Here is an 8568-nt window from a genome sequence, read left to right as displayed (position 1 = left end):
GGTGGGTGTCCGACTTTTTTTTTAAAAATATCTTTAATTATATATAATTCATTTCTAAAATTTAAATCCAAAATCTTTTAGTTAAATTATAAACTACTTGCAATCTCAACCAATACATTTAACAAATAAAAGAATGAATTATTCCAGATGTTGGTGCTTATTAAATATTAATACATGCACTAGTATAAATAAAATAGTTTTTGAAAGTTAGATATTCTTAACGAGATTTCTTTTGTCGTTTTTAAAGTAAATGAGAGAATTCTCTCAAATTAATTCATATCACATAAATTATATTTATTTATTTCATTTGAAGTTTAAAAATGGCTATAAAAAAATAACTCTGGTTTAACTTATAATATAATCATTTATATTATTCTATAAGTAAATAGTTATTTTTAACCATGAAAGATTCGAACACTAACAAAACTAATCATAAAAAATTGAAACTAAAGTTATATCCATATAAAATAAATTTTGTTCGACAAAAATAACTAATCGTTAAATTTTTATTTATGATTCGATAAATACCCTTTCTCCTATCCTAAACCGATTCATTCCTTTTCTCTTCCTGCCACTCCCTCGCAGACTCTGCAATTTCTCTCCTTTCGCAGCCGCCACCGCATTCGCAGTTGTCTCTGAATCAATCGCAACCACCCTTCCACCTTCTCCTTCAGTCATATCAACTTCTTCGGTTGTTCACTTCCATTCAAAACATTGAATCAATAATCCCAAAGTCAAAGCAATAATGGTATGTTTTCCCAAATTGGCTCCAGGACAAATCCTTTTTTCTAACCCAAACGTATTCAACTTATCAACTTTCTCTTCTTTTTCAAATTTTTTTTGCTTAAATTGTGTTGGGTCATTCCATAGTTGAGGATCTCTATGAACAGCCTAACTATTTACCAGAAAGATAATGAAAGATATAGAGCTTGATGATGTGAATGACAAAACCTTTGTGGTAGCTCCGGGGAGGTGGAGCTGGTGTCGAGGAGGCGCTTGGAGAAGACGAAGCAGAAGAAGAAGCCGATGAAGGTGACTGTGCTTCGAACTTTGCTTGTTCGATCTCGTCCACGTTTTCGGCGAGGAGGGCGATGGAAGCTCCGACAATAGCGACACCACCCTCGTCAATCATGATGGAGGCGATGTAACCATCGTAGAAGGTCTCACCCTTGGAGAGCTTGTCGCTCTCGGATTTCACCCAAGACACAATTTTTTCCTCCGTCATGGTTGAGTTCAGTGTCGACATGAACATCTCCCAGATCTTGGCACGGACCCACCGGGAGACACTGGAGGCCTACAAGTGCCCGAGAAGGCCGAGATGCGGGAGAGGGCAGTGGAGGAGAAAGAAGAAGAAAGGAAAGGAGTGCGGAGAATGTGAGCCATCTAGAAAATCGAACAATGCAGAGAGAATGACCAATAGCGTTGGGTGTTGAACTTTTATGATCTTCCATTCAAGGTAACAAAAAGAGAGTGAATGTGAGTGAATTCCATTGAAGAGTTCTTTAATTAGAAGCTCCAATTAAAATTGTTGTTGTGATTTGAATTTGTGGTGGTTGTGATAATATACAGCTGAAAGAGGTGAGAATATAGGAGTAGATTTGGTGGGATGGTGAATTTTACAGCGGAGGTTGGGTGGTTATGGAAGAAAAATAAGGAAGAAAGAGAAAAGAAGATGGTGTTATGGAATTATGAACAAAAATTTAATAATTTTTTTTTTTTGTGGAGTGAAACTTATCTTATATGGGTATAACTTTAGTTTCAATTTTTCATGGTTAGTTTTGTTAGCGTTTGGATTTTTCATGGTCTGAAATGACTATTTATTCATTATTCTATTAACCCTTTCTCTTTCTCTGATCTCTCGATTGCCAAATTTTATATAATCATTCAATCAATGTTCTGAAAATCGGTTCGGACCGGTCGATCGAACTGGTTGAACCATGAACCGGACACAAGAACGATTCGGGAAAACAGCAAAACCGCAAAATCTAAAAACTGAAATTGAACCGGTGAATCGGTCGGTCGAACTAAACCGTGACCTGGCCGGTTTTTTGCTTGGGCAGCAAAACGTTGCCGTTTCAACCTCTGGAACCCTAAACCAGTAACCAAATCCCTAATTGCCTTCTCATCGAGCTTCAGAACTCAGAAGTGAAATGAACTGAGAATTGAGAGCGCCTCCGGCCTCTCTGACTCTCACACAGGTTCTCATCGTCATCGAGCTCGTCGTCCGGTCATCCATCACATCTGTCGAGCCACCGCGTCGAGCCATCGCCGTCAATCCTTCAAACAACCACCTAATCGCGCAGCAGCTGTCGTTCGTTGGAACAGCCACCTCCGCCGCACAACAGCTGTCGCTGTCTCCCACTCTCCCTATTGCATGTTCTGTTGAAGCCTTGAAGGTGCCTTCGAGCTTCCAGAGTTCCAGGTAATTATTTTTTTTAGTTATGATTGTTTGATTGAATAACTGTTGCATGTCTCTGTCTCCTGATGAGTTTGATTAAGTTGTTCTTTGATTTTGTGAAGCTCTGTGAACTGAACTCACTGAAGTGTGACATGATGAACTCTGAAACTGTGAAGTGTGAACTCTGTCTTCCTATTTTATTTTTCTTTTAACTGTGTAGTGTGAAACTGTGAAGTGTGAACTGATTCAACTGATCCTGCTAAACTGAACTGTGAACTTTGGTTAATAATTATTGTTTACTGATTACTGAACTGGTTTTGCTTTGTTTACTGAACTGGATTTTGTTATTTGTTGAGTTATTGTGAATAATTTTTAATAATTTTGGATATTGTTTGTTGTGAACTTGAGAGTTGAGATTATTGGGTTGGATTGCTGGTAATCTTTAGGTATGGATGAGAGAGACAACGGTGATCCAACCAAGTAGAAGTGAGGAGAACATGTGTCTGAGGAACTGGAAAGCAGCCAGAATGCAGAGTCCGTTGTAGGACAACAAGTGCAATTGAGAGCGGATGAGAACTTTGGAGGGTATAAGTTAGCAAGAAGGAAAGGGCTATCTTAGGCTTAGAGCGAGGTCTGAGAGGTATAAAAGATTGCAACATTTTATCAATAACTTGCATTTGCATGTTTTGGGAAAATGAAGAAAAGAAAGAAAAAGGATTATTCTTTGAACTATGGCAGGACTCTAAGGGAATGAGAAGGTTAGGAATTTTAAGTTTTTAACATCGTTTTTGGCTTCCACTTCAGCTCTAATATCCTTCTCAAGCTTTTGCAGTGATGACACCAAACGTACCAAATGGCATTGGTTCAAAAGAGGGTGGAAAGGTAAAAAAAACCTATGCATTGTAGCTGCAAACACCATTCTTGGTGAATTAATATACTCTAAAAGCACATTGTGACTCAAAAAACATGAATCCTGTTCGAAGTTAATCAAAAAAGGAGATAATTTGAGTCAAATAGATGGAAGTTAATAATAAAGCACCTTTGTTTTAAAGTTTACATTAGACTATAATTATATTTTCATGTGTTTATTTATATTTTATTATAAAACAGTTTTTTCGGTTCAATCACGGTCGAACTGGTTAAATCTATAATCAATAAACCAATAACTAAAGCGGTTCGATAACCAATTCGGTTTTCAGAACCTTGCATTCAATAGATATCTTATGTAAAATTTTCTTTCTCATGATAATCTTTCTCTTTATCTTATGTAAAATTTTCTTGACTTGCTAATAATTATTCTGTTTAAGTTTAACATTTTCTCAAATATCTTTTAGGATAGAAAAAAGGTCAAACAATCTGTAAGAATTTATGTTTAATTTGGTCTAATCTGATAGAAATAGAATCCGACACATTGGCGAATTTTTCTTTTGACAATGGAGGTCAATGGTCCCTCAAGTCTTTTGAAAAAAAATTAATAATTTTGTTACATGTAGTATTAATTATTCAATTAATTGATATTTTTTATTTTTTAACTCAAATATCTTAGAGTATCTGAGTTTAATTTTATACACGATTGTAATAAATTATAGTATATTAGATTAATAGAAGAGATGAACTTAGATAATTGAGTTTCTTAAATTTTGACTAACTAAAACATTGAGTTAAATAAACACATCCTTTTTTAAATGAGTAGAGTATCATCAGAATTTATTGTTTTTGACCATCATTTTTAGTCATAAACTCAAATTTTTTTAGTATAGTAATCTAATAACATACTTTAGCCCATACTTTTAAATATTAATGACTAATGTAGCACCCTAACTTTTAATACGTCATGATCGTACCAAAAGTGAGGCGTTACTAACCTGTTTTCCTTATTTACTATTTAATATTTAGCCTTTAGTTTGATTTCGCGTTTCAATTTTAAGAATATGCCGAAAACTTTTTTTTTTTATTAATCAAACTCAATCATCAAAGAACACCAAGTAATAACAATCACATAATTATTAATAATAATAAATATTGTACAAAAGAAAACAAAAAAAATTCAGATACCATTCCTATCCTTCTATATAAAAATTAAATCTTAATAACAAAGGCGAGGGAATTCTATGAAAGTAACTCAACAAATAACTTAACTCAAATAAAACTAATAACCGTCCGCAAATTCAAACCGAGTCTTCGAACCTGTGTCACTGAAAGGGTGGAAGATTTTGGGGTGAGAACAAACCACGCATTCTCAGTAGGGAATGGGAATGCCGTAAGAGTAATGAAATAAAATGCAAATAATTAACTTTACTCAATAAAACTATATTCTTATCAAACCTTTTGAAAATACTTTTTACTATTACTTTATATAATTAATTACCTTCTTTAAATTTCCGAACTTAAAACAAATCTCAATCACAACCTCAGTTCTCAATCACCTCAATACACAAACTAATAGCACTGGAAACAGATCAACACACAAACAAATAACAATAAGACAAATAGCACAATCACAGAGAGACAAGATAAGCAAACACAATCAAATGCATATGTGCAAATAATGATGATGCATGTCTAGTCCTATCGCAGGTAATGAGCTCATTTGTCGGTTTCGACCCGCACCCGACGCAATCCAACTCGCAAGTCGGATAAGGCATTCCAGCGACATAACCTTTGCAAGGTTACAACCTCTTGCAGGCGCTGATTCTCCAGCTGAAGTATGTCGAACATGACCTCTGCAAGTACTTGCAGGTGCTGATTCTCCAGCTGAAGCATGTGCCACTTTCTCCTAGAAGCCATTCCATACACACGGGCATCCCTCGCACAATCATTCACACATAAAGCCCGCGGCCTCCAGTGAGCGTTACGTATCGCCGTCCTCACTGAGCCGTCTCTATCATGTCAAGTGAGCGTTACGTATCGCTGTTCTCACTAGACACTTGGCACTAAGGCCCAACAACACTCAATATCTTTTCAGTCACTGCTCTCTGCTCTTCTATGACAGAGATCTCTTTACTTAATAAACCGGATTCAAGTCATTTTTATTTAAAACCAATACCTCTTTTTATAACCTTTCCAAACCTCTGAAACCACTTTATTTACAACAAGTTTTTCTTTCATACAAAAACCAGTTCTTTCTTAACCATGATTTTCCCAATCCAACTTCAAAACCATTTCAGATTTAAACCTCTTTAAAAGAATCATTTATTAAATAAATCTCACGGCAGGGTCTCGAGACTTTAGGGAGGACGACAATCAAACTCAAAACATAAAGTCTTTCTTAATAAATCAAACCCAAACGTAAATATTTTCTTAATAAATCAAAAGCCAAATAATACAATTTCTCAAGTCCAACCTTTTTCTAAATATTTCAAACAAGTTCTTAAGTTTCATAATAAAATTTCCACAGCATCTCCCCTAAACCTCGAACTTTGCCACCCTTTTTGGGTCCCAACCGAACCATTCTCAATTTCTTTTCAAACATTTCCAAAATCAGAAATTATTTTCAAATCTCAGTTCAATGCCAACAAATCAAACTGACTTTCCAACTCAACAATAAGAATTCTCAACATTCTTAAACAATCAAGAAATCAAATACATATTCATCACATTCAGTCACAAATGCAATTCAAACTTATCATTCAGTCATTCCAAACAATCATAAATTATTTGCATATATCCACTAGACTTCCATGGCATTCATAAATTAAAACAGTTAATTTCAACATGAAATTCCCTATCTTCGTACGAAATCAGAATCAACAAAAATTTTGGAGAAATTTTCTGACCGAACTGCTGAAGAAGAAAACGTCAAAAATTGTCTGTGCCTCCTAGAGCTCCAATTGGCCGAACTCAAAGGAAAGAGGAGCTGGATTTAAAGGGAAGAGGAGTTACGTCACCGTCAACTTCTATCAGACAAAAGTAACGCCAACATGTAGAGAAGGAAGATACAAACACTTTTATCGAATTAAATTTTTTATTGGAATTATGGATCGCAAGAAATCGAAACCAGAAATTCAGAAATTCCATCGTTTCTCAATCTCTTTCTCTCACGGCCTTTCTTTCATTTTCTTATGGTTTCGGTCATGAATGAGAAGAAATGAAGAAGATTAAGGATAATAGTGATTTGTGGTGGTTAAGGTTGCGTTAAGTGTCAAGGTTGGATATATACATATTGCATTAAAGCCACGTTTCATGATTATAAGGGAATGGTTATCTTTAACAATATATAATAGGAATACAGAAGGTTTGATGTTCAATATTTTTTTCCTATTTTATCTCTATTTTTATAATCTAAAACTAAATTCTTAATCATATACTCACGTTCTATAAATTCTGCATTAACCCACGACAGAAATAATGTAACTGCTTCACTTAAAAAAATTGCTCACTCTCAATCGTAAGATTATAAAAATGGCTCCACTTACACTATAGTTTAAACAATGTAATTTTTTTAATTAAATGTACAAAGAATAATTTTTCTCTTTAAATTATTATGATACTATTTTAATATACCCTTGATACTTATCTATAATATATAATGATAATTAGTGTCTAAATTTAAAGTTTAAACAATGTAATTTTTTTAATTAAATGTACAAAGAATAATTTTTCTCTTTAAATTATTATCATACTATTTTAATATACTCTTGATGCTTATCTACAATATATAATGATAATTAGTGTTTAAATTTAAATTCCAATATTACTCTTAAAGAGAGGTTTATTATTTAAAATTTTTTTTTGTTAATTACGTTAAATAAAAAAATTTCTACCCATCTTTTACATAAACCTCATTAAGATATTTTTATTGGATGTAAATTATTGTTATAAATATTTTTATTAAGATATATTTTTAAGGAATAAAAGTAAAATAGTTCAATAAGGATAATTTTTTTAAAAAAATAAATGTACACTAATAATTTTTTTTCTTCAAATTATTAACGTACTTTTCTAATATACTCTAAGTATCTATACAATATATAATATCAATTAGCGTTCAAATTTAAGTTCCAATATTGTTATTAACGAGAGAGGTTTAAGGAGAAAACATGACTTAATAAGCATAAAGTCTAATTTAAACAACTATAGATAAGTAAAATAAGTAACAAAAAACGAACATAAAATTTAATTTTTTTTGTTATTTGGTATAAAAATAAATATAATAAAATAAATCATTGTTCTCATACATAATGACATAAAATTTGACATTATCCCTTTCTAGAACTATTTATTTTTTTAGTTTTTATTCTTATTTTTGTGCTTTAATTTAATTTTGTTAAACAAAAAAGTTCTAATATTATTTAACTTTAATTTTTAACTTTAACCACAAATAAAAATATATGACTTTGTATGTATTAAATAATAAAGAAAATACTCGGAACAGAAAAAGTTAAGTTTACTCTTTCATTATATTTATAGGAGTGTAAATTATTCGCACAAGTGTTACAAGACCTTTTTTTTTTTTACTTTATTTTTAAATTAGTATTCACTTTTGATTGTAATAATTATGAATTAATACATGGTAATAACTAATTGCTATTGTAGAGAAGATAGAAGAAGAAGAGAGAACAAGCCAATATAAGCATAGGGATGAGCCAATAATAAATATGTAGATAGATAATTGTAAGAAAAAAGAATAATAAAAACAAAAATTAAAAATTCTAAAAGAATAATAAAACTAAAGATAATTGAAATGTTGAATATAAAATTATTAAAAATAAAAAATTTTTTTTATTTTTTTATTTAATTATTCTATACAAAATTTTTGAATGTTTGATATCTTAAATTTTTTTTTTAATGATAAAATATGATTTAACAAGCAAGTATGAAAAATAAATATCTAAATAATAGTTATACATCTAGATATCTAAATCAAACAAAAAAATAATTTTTTTAACAAATCTTTAACAACTCTAAAGTTAATATAATGGATAGTTATAGATCAAGGCGATGAACAAAAATAAGAGCTACTATAATGATACGGTGGTAATTGATTGCGGTTGGGGTTAATAGAAGAAGAAAATAAGAAAAGGGAATAAAACAAGGTTAATAATGACGAGACAATAATAATTATTAATATAATTTTAATTTTAATAAAATATGATATAAATAAGATCACGTTAATATTAAAATGAAAAAAATACTTATCTCATAAATTTAAAAAGAGAATGATATATTAA

The sequence above is a fragment of the Arachis ipaensis genome, chromosome B06 (assembly GCF_000816755.2).
Source record: "Arachis ipaensis cultivar K30076 chromosome B06, Araip1.1, whole genome shotgun sequence".
NCBI classification, from domain to species: Eukaryota; Viridiplantae; Streptophyta; class Magnoliopsida; order Fabales; family Fabaceae; genus Arachis; species Arachis ipaensis.
The sequence above is the reverse complement of the archived record's forward strand: the minus strand, read 5'-3'. Positions refer to the sequence as shown.